An 18,590-nucleotide genomic window follows, 5' to 3' on the forward strand; every position below is an offset into this window, starting at 1 on the left:
AGAAGAAGGCTTCAAATGAATTGCAGCAAATATATTTGCATTCAGATTTAACAAACAACAATTTAATTAAATAGGAAAACTTTTGTTTGATAAGATTGTGTGGAAATGTAGTGTAAAGAGTAAAAAAGTCAAAACTGTCAACAGAATCAAAAGGACCATCAAAAGCACGTAATTTATCAAAAACATCCAAAGAATTTTTGTTCTCCAAAAAAAGTTTATTCCGCTATTTTCATATATTTTATTACATTTAGTTATTTGATAGTAGTTAAGGAACTTGTTAAAAGCACTGAAAGATTAGTTGTAGAACACTTACTAGAGGCCGAGATGAAACGATATTTTACTGGTTTTTTTGTGTAGTTTAGGTAACCAATACATAGTAGGTACTTTCAAATGTTCAGAAGAGGCCTTAAGCTGTAATGTGTTTATGATATGTTTGTTAACTATATGACTCTCTGTGGAGCGCACGGACTTGAATGTAGATGAATTTAAAATTTCATTCTTAAAAACATCCGTGTAGTATTTACGGCATACCACAACCACATTGTTGGCTGCTTTGTCGGCCGGTACAAACGCAAACCGATTAGGTCATTCTTGAAGTTTATTTCTTATTCTGGAAATAGGCGTATTATCTACTCTTTTATTTATTTCTGAATTATTTTCAAAATGGGATATTCTATTATCTACAACATTCATATATTTATTTAAATAAGAATCAAGAGATTTTTTATCAGATTTTTCCCGTTTACACCAATTTTTACATAACAAGGAAAGAGCGTCTTTGGTGACCTGACGACACTGTTTCCAATCTGTATTAGATGGAGGACGATATTTTGGTCCTTTAACCCGGTGACAAGTCACACTCGGTAGATCACATTCGCGGAAAGAGGACGGGATTGTGTTTACGCATAAGAATAAAATATTGTTATTGTTATATCGTATTTATAGGAACAAGAAGACATAAACTAAGTGAAAATGAATAGAAAGTAGAATAATTTAAAGTAAAATAATCAAAACATCAGTCAAAGGTTGCACTTACAGACGGAAAAGTCGACATAGAATAGCTGCTTTAAATTGACTCAAGCGAAGAAAAGATAAAATATTCTGTATATGAAGCTTCAGACAAAATCTCAACGATAAAGGATTGCAGTAAGTAATTTGTTCAGATTTTGGTTCGGATACCTGCGAAGGACAAGAATTATTAGAAAAGTACCTATATGGACAAAATACTGTTATCGCACCTCGGATTAATTAGTGACGAATGCTAGGTTGAACGCCGTCACGTGATTACCCCTATAGATGCAAATGGAGATCATTAGAATTTATATTAGGTTCATAAAGTCAAGTTTACAACAGACAGGGCTTCCTCCGCCTCCTGTTTAGACTTATACTCTATTGGGGTTACGAGACAACACTGCCTGCACTGTATCCAGCGCTTTAGGCTTATACCTCAAATTTGACATACACAGTCATCTCAGTACCAGAATCTATGACAAACGAGACGATTTTAATTTTGAAATTATCAATTTCCCCCACCTTAGTAGCAATATACCAACTTAACCTGCATATGGGATATACATTTCCCAACTTATTCGGTTTTCAAGAGCTAGCAGCTCCTACGCAGACTTTTTAAAACGTCACCAGTGTCTGAGCAGAAAATTGATGAACCAGGGGTATGTCAAAGAACGTCTCGTCCTTTTTCTAAAAAGGTTCATTGGAACGTTACAAGACCTTGTTGATAAATATTCCGTATCAACTTCACAAATAATACACGATGGTCTTGAAGTATAGATTCTGCGTACTGATGTTGATTGTCATATTAATACGTGTTATAGTGTTTTTGTATTTGTCTTTATTAATATTACTTCTACTGTTTCGTCTGTTTTTTGGTGATATCCATTTGACGTGGCTCTGTACTTATGCATCCCGTCATTGTGTTGTTTGCATTATCTTTCATATTTGCTTTGTCCGTGTGACTGTTTGTGTTTCTTTGATACGTATGAAAGGGCTCTGTACTTAAACATCCCGCTATTGTGTTATTGTTCTATTATAATTTGTATTCTGGTCTTTCATATTTGCTAATGATTAGCCTACATGCCCTTTTGTGTTTCTTTAATACATAATGACGTGGCTTTTTTTTAGAAGAAATACACAATAAGCATATAGACAGGCGGCAAGAAGGAAAGGTAAACTTCTAATTTTCATTCTACAGAGGATATGACTAAAGAACTATAGACTATATTATTTTCGTACTTTGAACGACAACATCATTTTATATCTCTACCTATTCCGACGTCAAGCGCGCGGTTCTACATTAGAGTCAATGTTAGTCTGGCGATTCGGTCCCAGTGCTTTAGGTCTTTCGGTCCTTTATGAGTGGATTTGGCATTCAAAAATAAAAATTCAAAAATAAGAAAGCAATGAATGAGGTTGTTAAATTTGATATATGCCTTATTGTGCTTCTTTGTTAAATATTTGTTTGTTTTTATTGTGATTAAGATACTTGTGGTACTTGTACATCCTGTCATTATTGTTTATGATATTCTCGTATTCTTGTCGTTCATTTTTGCTAATGTGCTTTGTCTATATGCCTTTTGGTGTACTCGATACATATAGCGTGGCTCTGTGCTTGTGCATCCCGTTATTGTGCTATTGTAAAACTTGTTTGTTGCTAGTCGTTTATTTTTGCTATGTGCTTTGTGTATATGCCTTTTTATGTTTCTTTGTTACATATTTGACGTGAATCTGTACTTATATATCCCGTCATTGTGTTATTGTACTATGGTAAATCAGTGTATTCTTGTCTTTAATTTTTGCAAATGTACTTTGTCTATAGCCATTTGTGCTACTTTGTTTCAACACAATGTTGACTGCTATACCCATATTTTTGACATTCCACCTGTTATGTCTGGTTTGTTTTTGGTTCACACATCGTTGTCAATATAATAGACTTTTATGCGACTGTCATACAAGTGAGAGGTTTAGCTAGCTATAAAACCAGGTACAATCCACCATTTTCTACATAAGAAAATGCCTGTACCAAGTTAGGAATATGACAGTTGTTATCTATTCGTTTGATGTGTTTGGGCTTTTGATTTTGCTATTTGATTAGGGACTGTCCGTTTTGAATTTTCCTCGGAGTTTATTATTTTTGTGATTTTACTTTTTACTATTACCGATAATAACATTTATTACTGTTTTTGTATTTCATTTTTTATTCTTATTCAAAACTTGACAGGTAAAGTCTTGTGTTCAATACATTCGTTATATGGTTCACTATTGACTATCTGTGGATTTTACTAACCCTTTATGGATCCGTAGCAAACCATATAACTTATATTATGGTTCAGAACGTTAATTACTAAATGAGTATAAACTGATATGATTCGAATATATATATTTATAATAGAAGTCTATAAAAGGAAACAAATAGCACATTTAATATGTACCGAATTCTCTAGAATAGACGGTACTGCCCAGATATAAAAAATAATATAAAAAAAGGCAAAAGACTTGCGCAAATATACTAATTGAAGATGGTAATATACATAGTATGGTTTTGGAATTATTGATACTGACGAAGACTATTTGCTCATCCGAAATATTTATCAACAAGATTTTATAACATCATCTCGTATATAATCATTTTATATTAGTACTTCTATGACTGAAACTTACGATCCTTCACGACAGATAATTTAGTTAATCTGCAATCTATTTCATCTTCATGCCTGATATATCATGTACTGTGTTACAACTCTAGGAAAGGTATCACTAGGAAACCTAAAGATGCAGTTTAAGTTCTGTCTAGGTAACCGAGTGGTCTAAAGCGCTAGACACAGTGCAGTGCAGGCGGAGTTGTCTCGATATCCCAGTAGCATGAATCCTGGCGCGGGAAGAACAAACATTTGCTTCCTCAAATTTACAGATCTAAACTTGCTGTGCTGATATTTAGAGTAACTTTACATCATTGAGATAGGAGCTATCTCTATCGGCCCCGCTGTGAATAACAATTGTATCTTTATGATAGGACATGGGGTTGTCAACTGAAACCAATGTTTGTTACTTTGAACTTTGACCTAGGAAGTTGTACGTAAATTATGATACAACCTCTGTTGTCAAGGTTGTCAAGGTTGACCCGTCGAGTTGTTGTCTCTTTTATATATTCCCCATTTCCATTCTCATTTTTATCAAGTATAAACTATGAAATCACACATAAAAGATAAGAATCCATTCAATTGAGAAAACTAGCGGCCTAATCTATGATAAAACAATTAACGAAAAACATATAAAACAGACATGAATCAACTACAACCAATGAACTATAGGCTCCTGACTTGGGATATGAACATTTAATGTGGCGAGGTTAAACATGTATGTGAGTGCTCTACCCTCCCCTTAACCTTGGAAAAAGTAAAATCACGAAAACACTGAACTCCGAAGAAAATTCAAAACGGAAAGTCTCTAATTAAATGGAAAAGTCAAATTCTCAAACACATCAAACGAATGGATAACAACTGTCATATTCCTGACTTGGTACAGGCATTTTCTTATGTAGAAAATGGTGGATTAAACCTGGTTTTATAGCTCGCTTAACCTCTCACTTGTATGACAGTCGCATAAAAGTCTATTATATTGACAACGATGTGTGAACCAAAAATAAACAGACATAACAGGTAAAAATGTCAAATATATGGGTATAGCAGTCAACATTGTGTTACAATCTTACACTGGCAAAATTGCCACACATGTGTACATGCGTGACACATGCGTTTCATATGTGTGTCACACGCATGTGAAAGAGACGTTTCATGCTAGTCAAATGCGTTTTGTTGAAATATACCTTTTCACTCATTTGGTCTTTCGGAAAATGTTGTTTGTGCTGTATTTAGACCCCTCTACCAACAAATTTGTTTTGCATGCAAACAAATTTGTTAAACGAAATGCATTTGACTAACAGGTCAAACAAAGGATGTTCTTAAACCCTGCTGACTGCCATTAGCGATTGCCAAATAAAAGATCACAAAATGTAACAAAATGGATCTTTAAAATTTATTAATTTAATACTAAACAGAAAACAATAAACTTGCGGAAAAGATGGTATACCGCAAAAAAAAGTGCAAAGGTTTTTGTACACCATATCCGGATTTCGACAATTAATGTCTCTTCTGTGATGTTAGGAATCGAAATATATATATATATATATATATATATAACCTGTTATTTATAACCGTTTCTTTCTAATTTCATATATGTATTTTAGTTTTTCATTTTAACACCAATCTTAAGGTTAAGGCAAAAAGAAAACAAATGTTGACAAACAACAGGCCCTTTATAGCTTACTGTTCGGTGTGAGCCAAGGCTCCGTGTTGAAGACCGTACTTCGACCTATAATGGTTTACTTTTATAAATTTTGACTTGGATGGAGAGTTGTCTCATTGGCACTCATACCACATCTTCTTATATCTATACACCATTAGAAGATCTCAAAGTTTGGCTGCACAAAACTAAAAATTCTTGTTATTTCAAATATTTATGTTGTGAACGTATTTTGGTACATGATCGTTGTCTGGTATTTAGATAAACCGCGATGTTTTGAATATAAAATTCAGTGGTGAACGTAGTTTAGTCAATTTAAAACTATAATATTGCTGTGATCACGTTGAACGTTAAAATTTCTATGATTGCTAAAACCTGACAATGCTCAGTTAATTAGAAATGCTTACTTTTAATAAATTCGCCAAAGTTAATTACGGGTTTTCATGTACGAGTTATCCTTTCTGGAATAGTAAATATTTCAAACTAGGAATATTTCAATAATAAACCGGTTAAATGTGTGTTCATTGTTGATTGAATATTGTAAATATTGTATGATAAATTATCTGAATTGACTTACGTTAGTCTGTGTATTATTTTAGTTACTTTCAGTTCCTATTGATATAAATTCCGCGAGTCGTTTGGTTTTACGGGGAAAAAGGCGTTTTTTGACGTAAGCCGTCACTTTGGAAAACAGACTCGGTAAGCAAAACTTGACTGCCCAGCTGATCGGATTTTTTTCTGATAGCAAAGCCTTTTTCTAAATTGGGGATCCATTTAGATCGAATATTCAAATAGCGAAAGCTTGTTAAAGTACGTATGTGTATTTAATTTACAGAGTTCCAGTAATTATTTTGTCATAAAACGGTGAAATCCGTGACTGATATTTTCTGGAGTCTGGGTCAATGTTAGTTAAAACTAGGGGGTTTCCACATTTATATTTGGCAACCTATTGATATTCTATTGATATCTATAACTATTTCAGCGTATTTGACGCAGATTATTTGATTATTTAACTGTTGTATTGAGATTGATTGTTATATTCTATTTTTCATGAAAGTCTAAAGTAATAGTAACGATTTAGAAATTGCAGAACTTTCATGACTTTTTATTCGCATTTTGAATAGTTTTGACAAACCGCTCGAAAAACGCATACATTCAAAATACTGGTGGCAGCGGTATACTTACCTGCTCTTTTATTTTGGTATTTTTCAAAATTGTTTTTGAAATAAGAATAAGAGTTATTTCCAAAGAAGAATTCAAATATTCTTGGAAATAATAAAATTTAAGTTATTAAAACTGTAGGAAAATAAAACTGAAAATATGTGGGTTTTAAAAAATAAGAAAGAAAAAGAAGAAAAAAATATTAACAGTTTATTTTTTTTTTTTATTTTCTGAAAATAAGTAGGTTACATATACAGTCCCTGTAACGTAAAAGTTAACGCTTTTTTCATTCGGGAATCGTACGTACAGTGTTCGGGAATCGTTCGTATAGAGTTCGGTCATCGTTCGTATGTATCATTCGTATAGCGTTCGTACAACGTTCGGTCATCGTTCGTTCATCGTATGGTAAATGTCATCGTTTAGGGTTTTGTATATCGTATAGTTCATGGTATCGTTAAGCGTTTTATTTGTCGTATGGTACATGGTATGGTTTAGCGTTTAGCGTTTCGTTTATCGTATGGTATATGATATCGTTAAGCGTTTCATCTATCGTATGGTATATCGTTTTGTTAAGCGTCTGATATATGTTAGGGTTTTATTTCAGAAAGTTATTTCAATTATTATTTTGAGTTAAAATAAATTAATATAAAAAGATGCGGGATAAAAAAAAAACAATTATTAGTTTGGATTGATTGAAAGTTGGTTGAGTACTTGTATATCCCAAACAACCAAACGGATGCCCCCACTTTGGAAAGTTTTTTTTTACTGCCAGCCGTAAGAAAACCTTTAGTGACCATATTTATATCCTTTTGTCACCCTTTGGACTATATTAGATTGGAAAGATTGAATTGGAAACATTTCAGTTGTTAATTAAAGCAAATAAGTTATCTTATTTATTATATATTTTGTTTCTTACTAACTGCGTAGTTCTTGATGTCTTTTTGTAATTTTGAATCATTTCAAATTCGATCTTATAAAATGTTAAAAAAAAAAAAAACTAACCTATACAATACCCTTAGTTAATTGAAACGTGAACTATTTATTTACATAAAACATATTTAGTCGTAAAAATAGTATTGGTTGTAAACGTTTTATCTTGATTGAGAAACGTTTAGCAATGCAATAAACTTACTTTAAATGTACTATAACTTAACGTAGATTTCGAACTGTAAACCATATCTTACCGATAGAAAAAAAATCTGCAACTAATATCATTATAGAATACCCTGCTATATAAAACGAATGGGAAACATTTCCTTGCACCACATTTTGACATGAATAACATGAGACCACTTTGAAATACCGCGAAATAAGTCTCTCTCTTTCTCTCTCTCTCTCCTCCACCAAATATTTCCTTGAAACAATAAATTATATATAATGTTCTATAAATGAGGCTTTATATGAGATACACGTTTTATATTTAAATGTATTTAAAGAAAAGACAAGACATCCATGGTATTTGTTCCCCTCAATGTCACAGTCTGATATAAACCGAAAATTGCCAGGGATATATAAAAATTCGTTGAAGACTTCCATGGAACCAGCGTCGCTTGTGATTCCTGCTGTCGGTGTTAAAACTGTTATTTTGACTGTAAACAGTGCTTAAGTCCATGTATGAGTAAAATACAGAATTAAAAAAATTACTCTACCATTTTTTATATTTCTTAATTTTAGAGGTAAGCTCCTGGCCAATTTTCACCAATTTTAACGCAAATCATTTACCTTAAATAACCAATCAATTGTATTCTAAAAGTTGTTCATTTGTTCTGTGTACGAATACATGAAATATTTGTCACTGGACGTTATGCATGCAATCGATGATCAAATACAAATCTACAGTATTTATAAACATACTGCAGTTGTATATATGAAAGAGACTAAATACTATAAGTTTTAATTATTTTACGCATATTTGAAGGATTGAAATAACCACTTCCACAAATGGTTGTTATTGAAAGACTTTAAATTTTACAAATATCACATGCCTCTATGAAATTTCATATCGACGCACCAAACTATTTCCTTTTATCGTGCATAGCTCTTTTCCAAATCACTTTAGGTTTTTAACGATCTTCTTACTTGTTCATTACATTCTAAAATTAAAATCCTACACAAATTGCCTAAACTTTTATTCTCAGGCTAGACAGCGTAAAAGATGAATACTGTTTTGTTAGTGTACACACGGTGTTTTGAAGGCCGATATCCAATTTCGCTGAAAAAGAATTAATTTGCGCTGCAAATTAATGACGCTAATTCTTTTTTCGTATCACTTTATTTTAAAAACTGCAGCATTCATTTGCGCCAATAAAACAAGCATGTAATTGCGCAAATGTTATAGACTTATTTGCAAATTGTTGTTCTTAGTGCACTAAAGAGGCCCTTTGCGGTATTTCTACTTGTTCACTAAGAACAAAATATTGCACTAAGGACCAGTCCTGATGGAATGATAGAATTAACACAAAAAACATGGAATATAGAAGGAATATAATTTCAAATTTTATAATCATATCTTTAGTACCCGGTAATTATAAATTTATTTAATGTTTTATCGACACGCGCCACCCTCTGTTGATTGTCACCTGTGTAATCGATAGCAATTCATGTTCGTTCAACCTTGACCCGTTTTGAATCCGCTTGTATTTTAAATTAACATGTTTATGATATTTCAATTGTCTCTGATTTTTTCGTCTGTTTGTTACTGTCGTATTTCTTTTGTTTTTCTGACTGTTATATTTTTTAGTTCAATGTAATAATGTATGTTCTACTATTTTTTAATTTTTTTTTCCTTTTAATTTCTCTTGGTTGTTTGTAAACTTCACTTTTTTATAGTTCTCTAGTATTTTTTTATTACAAAATATTTTAGAATGTATATACTTGTTTACCAGCACATTAGATACACATGACTGTTCAAAGTATAACAGTTTATTACATTTTTGTCGAGCCTGCGACTTTTGTCGCAAAAGCGAGACGTATAGCGATCCTACATTCCGTCGTCGGCGTCGGCTAGCGACATCCACATACTCACTCTGTGGTTAAAGTTTTTGAAATTTTAATTACTTTCTTAAACTATCCAGGATTTCTACCAACAGAAGAATGTTTATGATCATAAGATAGTATCCAGAAGTAAAGTTTGGAAAAAAAATCCTGGTTATCTGTGTTTTACTTACATGTATAAATGGACTTTTTTTTCTCTCAGTTAACATTACATTCATTCTGTGGTTAAAGTTTTTGAAATTTAAATAACTTTCTTAAAATATCCCGGATTTCTACCAAACTTGGATAGAAGCTTGTTTATGATCACAAAATAGTATCCAGTAGTAAATTTTGTAGAATAAATCGTATTTTATTTATAAATGGAGTTTTTCTGCCAGCTAACATTATTTTCACTCTGTGGTTAAAAGTTTTAAATTTTTTAAAAACTTTCTTAAACTATCCTGGATTTGTACCAGTGGCACGCGCTGATTACAAAGTCATTTAACTTCAAAATAATAAAATCTATTCACACCAAACTTTATATTTATGAGTTATATACTCATATCTTCTTTTATCCATGTTCTTTGTGGTCTTAAAACATCGTTTTAGTGTCCTTAGTGCAAACACGTTAGTCTTAGTGCACTAAGAAGTCCTTTGCGGTATTTCTGCACACCGTTTTGATATTTAATTAATAACTGGATTCCCTCCTCCTAGCTATTTACGGGCTAGTTTCTGAGTGCTTAATGCATGTATGTGATCTTATTCACCATTCAAAATGATTGTGCACGAGTCATCTCTAAACAGCCTTGCAAAGCATGATTTAACAGCGCGCATTATGTTTCCATTTAATTTCTCCTTTTTCTATAATAAGTTCAAATGTTGCTTTATTAAATGCACCTAGGTACGTATTTGTAAACTTATGTTATTACTTTATTTCATGTATCTTTTGTGTCTTCTTTTTTTGCTTCAATTACTTATTTTTTTTCTTATTGACTTATTCGTAAATCGAAAAACGCAGAAACCTAAATAGAATCATATGGCATTGAATGATTTCTCCAACTCAAAACTAGTTATAGATGCCTCTTAAATTTTATTTTTCTCGTTGGGTTGCTTGTCCATTAATTGACGTTTACGCAGTATTCTTTTTTTCAGTATTTGTAAAAAGCCGCTCATCGATCAATTTCACAAGAAATCTAATACTCGTAATTCATGTACATTGAAGTTTAACTTGCTATCAATTTTTCGTATACGCACACAGATAAAATAAATGAAACACTTTTAAGCTGTTTAAATCATGCAGTGAATTTTGAAAATATGGTTTCTGTTTAATACTTTTCTGTCCCTTTTCTTAATAATTAGGACACGTGCCACTGGTTAATATAGAACTAGTCAACCATGAATAATCCCAAACAACAAATTTTTTGATTGGTTTGTCATACTTGCTTATCAATTTCGTATTGTTTTCGGCTGAGACTACTATAACAGTTTTTTTTATATAGATTAGACCGTTAGTTTTCCCGTTTGAATGGTTTTACACTTGTAATTTTTGGGGCCCTTTCTATAGCTTACATTGTTGTACAGTAACTGTTCGGTGTGAGCCAAGGCTCCGTGTTGAAGACCGTACTTTGACGTATAATGGTTTACTTTTTTAAATTTTGACTTGGATGGAGAGTTTTCTCATTGGCACTCATACCACATCTTCTTATATCTATAGTAGTCTCAGTTTTTGGCAATATTGTAACAATATCCTTTATTTTTTAATTTTAAATTGCTTTAGTCATTTAATATATAATTTATTTTTGTTGTTGTTCACGATTAATATTTTTAGAGTGATAATATAATTGCATCATTTTTTAAGCATTATAGAAGTCACAGTAAACATTAAACTTATGCATGGCGGAAAAGAAATATACGAAAACGATAGGTGCAATGTTCATGCAGCCTTGCAAATAATATTTAAAAAAAAAACATTTAATTAAACTTAAGACTTTAATTTAAGTATTTTTGATGGGATGTTGAAGTTTCCAGAACATAGAAAATACACAAGAAAATCTATTAGTACACTATAGTCTATCAAAATGTGCTTGCTGTCCATTTTACAATATATTATTTAAGAATTTAGTGTTTTCTTATTCATTCTGACATCTGTGTCCCTGGATCTGAACAAGAAATTGCGAGGACGTTATGCTTATCAGTTTACCTTTAAAATGATTTTTCAAACAAAATGGCCCTAAAGCTAAATGTCATCGTCAGATGTATAATGGAAGGTGATAAACACTTAAGAATATATATCACCTGCTGGTTCTTTTTGCCTGGACACAGATCTTATTACGTAACAAGTTCGAATGTAAAATTATCGAATTGGTATATTCAGTCGAATATATACGGTATCTCTGGACTGGGATTTTTAAGATATTTTGATCTGACAATGTATGAAAATTTATTTGTGCTTCAAATCACTGATTTCCAATTATAGACCAATCTCATTATTATCAACAGTGGGAAAAGTATTTGAAAAAATTGTATTTAAAATGTATTTAATCACTTAATTAGTTATATTTCAAATATACAAGAAAGCGTTTTTGTTTCAAGTTCATATTCGCCTTTTTAGAATACTAATGCAGGTGTTCCACAAGGCTCTGTATTACTAGGTTCCGTACTATTCCTTATTGATGTATATGAGATAGCTGGTAATTTGATAAGTCTAACTCGATTGTCTGCTGGTGAAACATCCCTTTCTAAATTAAGTATTATAGTCCTTACACAATAGAGGATGTCTTTAATAGCGATTTAGAACAAATTTCAGCATGGTCTAAAGATTGGCTTATTGTTTTTAATCCTAACAAGACAATTACTATGCTATTCTCCTGTAATTCTTCCCCAGATGATATTAAAATAGAACTTCAAAATCAAGTAGTAGAATTGTCTCCTGTCATAAACAATTAGGGATTACTTTTGATTCCAATGGTAAATTCTATACACATATAGAAAACGTTTTAAATTGTGCAAGCACAAGATTAAATTTCTAAAAAGAATTGAAATATGTATTGACTAGAAATTATCTTAATCGTATAAACTTAACACTTATAAGATTAATTATGGAATATGCATGTGAGTTATGGGATGGCTGTACTCAACAAGATTCCGACAATCTAGAACATGACGTTTAGTTGGAAGCAGGAAGATTAGTAACTGGGTTGTCCGTGTTTGCTAGTCCGGAAGTTATATATTTTCAGTGGTACAGGCCCACATTTGCTAGTGGACAGAAGAAAATCCAGAAAGCTCAATATGTTCTATTCTTCACATAAAGAGGGACTGCCTCTACGATTTAATGCCACTTTTTCAGTTATAAATAGATATAACCAGAATTTTTTTTTTATTTTCATCTACTACTATCGAATGAAATAGCCTAAACCCCGACATATGTACGTCCAGAAATATTTATCTAACTTGATACAGACACAATTGCACTCCAATCTTTATTATTAAGGACAGTTGATTGGATAAAAGTGATGGATTGCCACGCCTATATTAAAACTGAGGTCCTATGAACTGACTTCAGATAGCTCCCAGTATTCGAATTTGATAAAAAATGGTTGTGGTGGTGGTGGTGGTGGTGGTGGTGGTGGGGGGGGGGGGGGGGGGGGTCAGATCGTCGTTTCTATAGTTCTATATCTTTTTTTTTTCCCTTTTCAGTTTTCTTTATTCTTCTGCCAATTAATCTGTATAATAATTGTCCTAAGCATACATGTAATTTTTGCCACTGGACGTTAAGCAACAAACAATCACCTCTTTATTCTGTTATCTATATTTATTTATATCTATTGGTCCCATGAGTCTCTGTTCTTTAAACCCCATCAGAGACATATATTATATATCTCTGACCCCATTCACATCCTCATATGATAACCTTTTCCTAGCCTCATACATATACGTACATTGTAACTGAAACAGGAAAAATATACAGTCATATTACTGTATGCTGGAACTAATAGATAAACGTATTAGTTTCAGATTATCTTCTATAAAATGCAATTGCGTTTTAATTAGAAACAATGACAACCAAATTCTTTTTTTGTGGAAAGAGGGAGGGGGGACAGTTTTTTTTTAAACAAATTATTGGTTTCCTTTGAAAATAGGAGTGAAAAGAAAATACGACATTTAGTTTATAAAAATGATAATGTGAGAATTTTGTTATGAAGACATATCCCATACATCGATACTTATATTCTTGGCACTAAACATTTATTTGTACATATTTATTTAAAACACAGATTTTGGTTAGTAATTTCTTTCCTGGTCAGGGGATGATATTGTATTAAAAACCAATAAAAATATTCGTACTTTTCCAATCAACATGTACATCAAATCAAGGAGGTTATATGAGATCTCATATAACCTCCGTGATCAAATCTTTTAAAATGAGACATTACACACACGTGTCAAAATTTACAGACCCACCGATTACTTGTCATAATCACGCATGTTGAAGCTGGGGTTAATTAATGGCTAGTTAAGAAGTCAAATCTAGCTGTGATTAATTTCCACTCTAGATAAGCAGATTCAGTAGCAATATAATCATGTTAGAAAATGTATTGGTGACCTGGACTGGGGGCACGTGCCCCCTGTGCCCCCCGGTAGATCCGCCACACTGCCCATTTTTTTTTTAAGTTATTCAACATGAAGAAATACAAAAAAAATCAGCTGGTTTTGAAATTTTTTAAGAGTTGCAAATATTTAACAAATCAAAATTATGATACAGAATGATTCTTTTTATTTGTTTTCTTCACGAGTGTTTGCTGAAGCATTTTTTCCCGAATCCCAAAAAGTTTGATCATATATTCCAGAGTTTATAATTAATACGTGTAAAAACCGAATTCACACACATAATAAAGTCCCAACCCGACGTTCATAAAATGTCTGTTCTAGAGTTTAGTTTAATTTTCAGAAATTAAAATCAAACACAATGTTTTATACAAATTCGTCTTCAGACACGTAAATAATATAGGTTATTAGCTTGCCTGGATTGTGATAGAAAATATCCAATGAAATGCATAAAATATCTAATGCTATGGGTCACGCATGGACTGTCTTACTTTATCATGTTTATAGGGATGCCCATGTGGCACATCAAAGATAAGATTGATTTACCCATTGTACTTTAGAATTGCAACAAATCTTAAATTCACTTGAATACATTAATATATTGACCTGTTATCTGGTCGACTTTTAAGCCAACATACAGATGGCCGTTATATCATGAGAAGAGACCTCGATGAAATTTGAAAGTTTAACAAATCTTAGTTTTCACGGGAACGAATATTTTGTAAAAACGTTGTAGTGATCAGATTATCAATGACGCGTAATATGATGAAAAATGTTGTGCTGCATTTTTCTTTAAATGTAAACTCAATGTAAATATAGTCCTGCTTTTTTATTTTACACTCTATTCGGTCCTTCCTTTCTTAGTTATTAATTTTTCCTGACTTGTTTTACATAAAGTCATCATGCCTTTTTCTTTTTGGCAAGATGCCCATCCTGCCTTTTTTTCTCTAAACTCCTGTCATGCCCTTTTTTCAAGCCCCCCCCCCCCCCCCAGCCCCCAGCCCCCAGCCCCCAGCCCCCGCCCCTAAAAATAAATGGTAGCTCCCTTATTTTGAATCAGTTGTCCTCCGACAATAGAGTACAAACTAGCAGTATTGGCAGTTTGACATTTCTTCATAAATGAGCTACGTGACGACTTACTTTAGATATGCTTATTGTGATATAAAGTTAAAAGGTCTTTCTTCTTACAACGAATTTGCAAACATTAATATATTATTAAGATCAGTACACTGTGTGTGTCCATGTAGCCGTGAGATATGGGACTTACGTATTTTCACGTCAGACAAACTTCTTCGTGCATGTGACTTCATATTCGATTAAGTAATTTCAAAAGGGATAAAAAATGTCTCAATTGATAATTTCTACATTGCATTTAAAAAATCCATTGAAAGAATATTGTATAATTAAAAATCATCGCCCGCTATTTGAAGTTCAGTTTCGCCATTTTTCGTGCTTGTCATGAGACGATATTTCAGGGGTTTCGATTGTTAATAGATATAGGAAGATGTGGTATGAGTGCCAATGAGACAACTCTCTATCAATGTTTATCGTTTATAAGATGTTGTACTTTCAATGCTATTTATAAACGCAGAGTAAAATTAAAAATGTTTGGTATACAAATTTTAAATTATTCATCTTAAAAAATATTCAGAAGATAATGGGAAATATCAAAGAATCATGATATAAATTTAAAGAAAAGAAGAAAACCCAACTCATTTTTTATTAAAATTGAAAATCCAACTTATGAAAAGTCGTATTGACCTCTAAAATTCTATACACAGAAAACAAGTACTTATAGTATCTTAAAATGTCCAAATAGAGTCCGTTTTATAAACGCGCACTGGACATAATTGTTATATTTCTATTCAGACATTCCACATTTTATCAACCGTTTCTGAACTATTTTTTGAAGATTACGAATTCGTGGCTTCATTGCACATTTAACGTAAAATACATTTTGTTTTTTTTTATTAAGAAAATCAGTAAAATACACAGTTACTTGTGTGTAAAATAATTTCAATGGAAGCTTTCTGAAGGTATTTGATAGGATGTACATGTACGCCAATTTATGAGGGCGTGACAAATTGTCACCAATGTCCAATCAAGTTTTTCTGTTGTTCAAAGTTTGACGTGCGGTGATGTTTGAACAGTGTTGAGTGTATTTTACAATTGTCATTTCGGAGTCTTCAATATCTTACTATGCTGTATGGATTTTGCTCATTGTTGAAGGCCGTACAGTGACCTTTAATTTGTTATTTCTACGTTATTCAGTCTCTGGTTAAATTCTCTCATTAGACATTATACATTTATTTCCCGTGTCTGAGGGAGATATGAAGATTTGTTCACCCAAGAATATTCATATTTCACGAGGGTTCTGCCCGAGGGAACTCTGATTTTTCGAGGGTGAGCAAATATTCATATCTCCCGAAGCAAAGGGAAATGAATGTTTTATTCCACTGCCTATGGTTTGTTTACTATCAATACATTAAATATTATTTTGCATACATTTTGTTTTCTTATCCGCTTGTTTTTATCAGTTAAACAAAACACGACATACCCATTGATAAACAGTACGGATCAAAATTTAATTATAAGTCTTTTTGTTTTATCGTCTGAAATAAATTTGAACATGGTAATGATTATTGCTATCGCTATTTTAAGAAGAATAAGAAGTTCAAAACGTTATGTACATTAACCGCGCGTAACGTCACACGATGTAATCCCGACATTTCAGAGGGGAATATGATCCTCAGAATGGAATATGAAGATTTGTTCAACGACACGTGGGATAGTCTCAACCAATCAGATATTGATTAAACTATCAATATGTATAAAAAGTGGAATAATATCCCATTATATTTATTACCGACCGTGCAAGGGCTGTATAGCCAGTCAAGGTCGTTAAAAACTTCCATTTGTATTATATTTATTTCACTGTCTCACGACTTTGGTCCTGATAATGCTTCCTGTCATCGTTAATACTACGTCCGAGACTCATCTACCAGTACTCCATCATCGAGGTTAGCGGGCTGCCAAGCTGACCAATCTGGCCCTGAAAGCAGCCGTTGTGAAGACATAACATCAAAATAGTCAACAAAAAAAAAACCAAAAACAACTCACAAAACCAAGATGGCGGCCTACCAAAATGGCGTCCTCCACCTGTTCCTGACCGATGGCACAAAATTATTTAAACGCTCACCAAACGCCTTCGGGCACCGAGCCGACCGTGCGAGGGATGTATATCCAGTCAAGGTCGTTAAACACTTCCAGTAGTAGATTATAGATGACATCATTTGCACACCGACCGTACGAGGGCTGTATAGCCAGTCAAGGTCGTTAAAAACTCCCATCATCATCATAGATGAACCGACCGTGAAAGGGCTGTATAGCCAGCCAAGGTCGTTAAAAAGTTCCATATATATATCATAGATGATCAGGTTTGATATAAAAAAGAAAACTCCATGATCGTATCTCGGATATATATCTATAAAATATAATAAAGAAAACTTAAAGTAAGATTGAGTACAACAAAAGCTTTGCCTTATTAAATCCGTGATGCTGTCTCCTTCAGACTGTCAAACACCGTCACCCTACGAATATAGTCCCTAGTGTGAACAGTGTATAACTTGCATTTTTTTTTAATATACTTTCCCAATTTATTTCTTGAAATTTAATGCATGAAATATCAAGAAGGGGGATGAAATTACATGTTAAAACAATTTGGGTGCTGAATCTTTATGTTAAGGAGTGATTTGGACCAGTTAAAATAGGTAAAAAATTAGTACGTCTGAAGCTGTCAAACTGAATTTTAGACCCCCTTATCACAGAATTGTCAATATTTTGAGTTAGAGCTGGTATAGAGGAGGGACGACACTCTGCACACGGCACGCAGATTTGTCTTATATTATCGATCGGTCGCGGTGGTATTGTGTCATTTATATCAAACTACTCGTGGTGTTGACATCACCGTTAATGACACCTGGACAAACGAAATTTGTTAAATCAATTAACAAAAAACAAGTAATATACAGTAGGGCTGATCATGCAATATACATATACTTTGTACATACATAATAAACAAATTTGTTAGTTATTTCTTGACAATAAACATATTTATACCCAAACTAACTGTTTATTACCAAGGGCTAATTTCGACATCGATAATCACTGAATTCTCAATTTATTCAATCGGTTTTAAGTTTTTAATCGGGACAATGTTTTGTAAAATACTTAATTTTAAATATTGCATTATTTCGTCATTTGTCAGTTAACAAAACAGAGATAACACTAGAGAGAAGGCAATTAAGCAATCCAATACACAAATAATGCACGATTCAATTATGAAAAAAAACTATATTTATCATGATGGTTATTCATAAGACAAAATTTTCATTTTGTTTTCAAAATGATTAAAATACATATAAGAGTTTATATGCCTAAAATAACATAATTACTAGCGGATTTGACAAATATTATTGATATTTTACTTACCGGAAATAATATTTTAGCGACTTATTACAAAGCAACGGCTGGAG

Source organism: Mytilus californianus, unplaced genomic scaffold, assembly GCF_021869535.1.
Source record: "Mytilus californianus isolate M0D057914Y unplaced genomic scaffold, xbMytCali1.0.p SCAF_6, whole genome shotgun sequence".
In the NCBI taxonomy this organism is placed as follows: domain Eukaryota; kingdom Metazoa; phylum Mollusca; class Bivalvia; order Mytilida; family Mytilidae; genus Mytilus; species Mytilus californianus.